This window comes from Gossypium arboreum, chromosome 8 (assembly GCF_025698485.1).
Source record: "Gossypium arboreum isolate Shixiya-1 chromosome 8, ASM2569848v2, whole genome shotgun sequence".
In the NCBI taxonomy this organism is placed as follows: Eukaryota; Viridiplantae; Streptophyta; class Magnoliopsida; order Malvales; family Malvaceae; genus Gossypium; species Gossypium arboreum.
Window position 1 is genome coordinate 138,378,466 of NC_069077.1, and position 4,346 is coordinate 138,382,811.

Here is a 4,346-nt window from a genome sequence, read left to right on the forward strand (position 1 = left end):
AAAAAAAAAGTGAGCATGTGTTTACATGCTTTGGACAGCACTAAAAATTCAATGGAATGGAGAATGGCAAGTTTGGGGACAAAGGGAGCAAAAGGTGTATCGTGGAAGGAATAAAGGAGTGAAAAAGGGAAAGAAATCTTTCGTATTTGACAACTAAAGGGACGGAAACAAGGGGGTTTGACCCACTTGAATTTGTCAAAAGCTAAATAAAAAATGTGAGAGTGTAGGGGTTTGAACATGGGATTTTAACCACTAAGCTCCTTGAATTTAATTGAAATAAACTAATGAATATAAATAAATAAAATATGGGGTGTAACACCGATGGTGGTGCAATTGTGATAAGGAGTGAGTACACGTTGAACACCATTAGGACCTTTAAGTCCAACCTTGACATCATCTCTAGGGTTGTTGCTTCTATTGACTAACCATGGTTACCACAGCCCTTTCTACAAGAAGTGGTTCTGACCATCTTTGATGAAACAGTAAAAAGAGAAAGAGGGAGAGTTACTTTTGAAGTAGTGACGATCTAAAGGCAAAAGAAGAAAACAAAGAGAATTCAACAAAGAAAAGAATTAAGGCTCCGATAATGCAAAAAAGACTTGGGTCTAGGTTAAACACTTAGTGTTTACATAGACGCTGGCGCTCACAATAAGTTTTAACTTCTTAGGCAACCATTCAAATTCCTTAATCACAGCTCGACATTTGTCAAAGACTACGGGATTTTTGAAAACATAGTAGTGCCTGCAAACCTGGAATCTGCTATTTGAGGTTGTCAGTTTATTAGCACGATAATTGGAATCCCATGGGTATCCGCCATAGTTGAGAAGTTTGTTATGGCTATGTTTGGGCATTTCGCCAAAAATTATGTTACGTCTGATTAAGTAAGTTGGTTACTCACAACTGGTAATGGTGATATCAAGTTGGAAAATTCTCAAGGACGAAATCTTCGTGAATGAGGAGAGAGTTGTCACACCCGAACATCGACGGATTCGAGAAAAAAGGGTAAGTAGGAAAGCATTTTACCTATCTTGATGCACTATGGTAGCATAGTTTGCCACTTTACAAACTTCTAACAAGCTAAAGTTTTGGTGCATAAAGTATCCACCCATTGTAGTATCTGAGGATTTCATCTCGGGGTATTTTTCAATTGAAGAAAGAGTATGACAAACAAATAGTACACATTCGAGTTTGGCTGAGCATGACGTGCCTGCTAAGTATATGAGAAAGTTTCAGGGTGTCTTTATTACCACCCGACATACGAGTTACCACCAGAAGTATGGTACGCTCGATTTGCTCGAACATTGAGCAAGTGGGTCCTGCAATGGGATTGGTTAAGAGTCAACTGAATGGACTTGACTAGTCAAATAATATCTGCATGTAAATTTCCTTTTATACTTTTCTTGGTTTTGGTAGAGCATTTAAAGGACAACTTCAGCATGCATTAGACACTTGTCAAGATCCATTGAAAGAGACACTGGGTACATATAGTAGGTGATAAACCATAATATATACATATTTTACCCCATGCTTGGCATATTTTTGGAAGGATTATCATAAGATTTAATGAATTTGATGCTCCTAATCCTTTAATTTCATGTTTTATACTCAGGAAAGCTTAGGATAGCAAAAAAAGCAAGAAACAAGACAAAAACGGATAAATTAGGCCTAATTCAATATTTCACATGGCCTAGGCACTTCCACACGAGTAATCCACATGCTCGTGTGTGACATACTGGTAGTCGACATGCCCGTGTGTCATGGCCGTGTCAACATTAAACCAAGTCAGAATTGCACACGACCTGAGCACCTTTACACGGTTGTGGCACACGGTCGTGTCCCTGTTGAGCACAAGTCTAATTCTATTCGGAAAAGGCTAATTTTGGGATATTTTTGGCATTCCAAAGTCTATAAAAACACCCTAGAGGAGGATCAAAAGGGGACGTACAAAGTAGAAGGCAGAAAATACTCAAGGACAGCCATCGGAATCAGCTCGGAAGCAGGAGCTACTTCAAGACTGAATATCTCCATTCAATTTCCTTAGAAGTTCTTTGGGTTTCTTTATGTTTTGTTATTTTCCCAATTTTGAGATGTTTTCCATTATTATGAACTAAACTCCCTAAATACCTATGGGAGATGAAACTTAAGACAGATCTTATTACTATTTGCATTATATGATAAATACTTGTTCTTATTCTTAATTGTGAGTTTAAATCTTTGCTTTAATATTCCAGGATATTAATTTAGGGTTTGATGTGCTTATTCAGTGGAGCAAAAGTCCCTGTTTAATAATAGATCTCCCATAATTAAGCGAAGTTGCATGCAACCCCAGAGATAGGATGACATAAATCTGCCGAATTAAAGTCAAATCTAATAAGGGAATCTATAGATCGAGTTAATGCGACAATAGGGGTTTTAATTAGAAAGAGATTTCAGTTAATCAACCTAGAGTCTGTTTTTTTTAGTCTCAAGAAAGATAATAACACAAATCAGGGTTTTCTACAGATTAAGTCAAGTGAATAAATCGTCTAATTCAGAAGTAATAAATGAAGTCTAGGTGGATTCTTTCTTGGGTATTGTCTTCTCCATCGGCTTTCCAAAAGTAATTTTCAACTTTCATCTCTATCCTATTTTTAAGTCAATTAGATAATTAGTCTTAGTTTAAAAACATCTCTTTAATTCTTAGGCTAGATAATAAAAAGATAGTAATTACTAGTACTTTTAGTCCTTGTAGATATGATATTATCGGTCTCACCATAACTATACTACTGTTCGATAGATGCGCTTACCTTAATTGAGTTTTTAGTTAGTTAAGTGACCATCAAGTTTTTGGCGTCGTTGCCGGGGACTAAAACATTAGGAACGCTTGATTTTTATTACTTTAGCCATTTTTACTTTTATTGCAATATACTTTTTGTTTTTAGTTTAAATTTCTCTTTTCTAAATTTTTCTTTTTAATTGCTTCTGGCAGGTGTATCTAGTTTATGACTAGGAGGAAACCGTTAGGACCTTTTCTTTTTCACAGTGAGATCGAGAGCACAGCTCGCAGAAACTGAAGAGAAATAAGGCGTAATCTACAATACATAGAGGAAGATCAAGAAGAGGATATCCATACTATAACCGAGGAGATGGTTGAAAATTAAAATAATCCGTTGCCTCATGTGGTTGCCACAAATCCAGTGAATCAGGATCCTGCTCCTCGTACTATGTACGACTATGCTAAGCCCAATATAACAGGAACTGAATCGAGTATAGTTAGACCTATTATTGCTACAAATAATTTTGAACTAAAACCTAACACGATTCAAATGATACAACAGTTTGTTCAGTTTGATGGTTTGCAGGACGAGGATCCGAACACTCATTTAGCAAATTTTCTAGAATTCTACGACACCTTTAAGATCAATAGCATTTTTGACGATGCCATTCACCTTCGGTTGTTTCCCTTTTCATTAAGGAATAAGGCAAAATAGTAGTTGAACTCGTTACCACGGGGATCAATCACTACTTGGGACCAAATGACCAAAAAAATTTTACTCAAATATTTTTCATCGGCTAAAACGGCTAAATTGAGGAATGATATCTCTTCTTTTGTGCAGATGGATTTAGAAACACTATATGATGCATGGAGAGATACAAGGATTTATTGAGAAGGTTCTCTCACTATGGATTACCTTTATGGCTACAGGTTCAAACTTTCCACAATGGTTTGAACCCCTCAACGAGACAAATGGTCGATGTAGCGGCCGGTGGAACCTTAAATTATAAAACACCTGAAGAGGCTTATGAATTTATTGAAAAGATGTCATTAAATAATTATCAGTGGCAAGTCACGAGGACAAAGCCTAATAAAGTAGCCGGTGTTTTCAACCTCAACGTGGTCACCATGTTATCAAACCAGGTAGAGATCTTAAATAAAAAGATTGATGGCTTATGTGTCTCTATGCAGGTGCATCCAGTGATACAGTGTGATACAAATGAAGGAGGGATAAATAATCCAGAATGCCTAGCCTACGACCATAGTACTACGAACGAACAAGTTAACTATATGGGTAACAATTCTAGACCACAGAATAATCCATATAGTAATACTTACAATACAGGTTGGAGGAACCATCCCAATTTCTCATGGTGTGGTCAAGGAAATAAAAATCCACAACATCCTCCAGGTTTTCAACAACCACCTTACCAACAAGAGAATAAACTGAACCTTGAAGAGATGCTCACAAAATTTATCTTGGTGTCAAAAACTCATTTTCAGAATACCGAAATAGCGCATAAGAATCAGCAAGCATCAATTCAAGGGTTTGAAAATCAAATAGGATAGCTAGCTAACTTGATCTCTGAAC

General features: G+C 36.7%; 1 non-coding gene across 1 annotated transcript; it reads right to left on the reverse strand.

Annotated features, from left to right (window-relative positions):
- Positions 1-3,563: 3,563 nt before the first annotated feature.
- Positions 3,564-3,669, reverse strand: LOC128279752 (small nucleolar RNA R71). The gene has a single exon (XR_008269948.1). It is a non-coding gene; the product is annotated as a small nucleolar RNA R71 (small nucleolar RNA).
- Between the last annotated feature and the right edge of the window lie 677 nt (positions 3,670-4,346).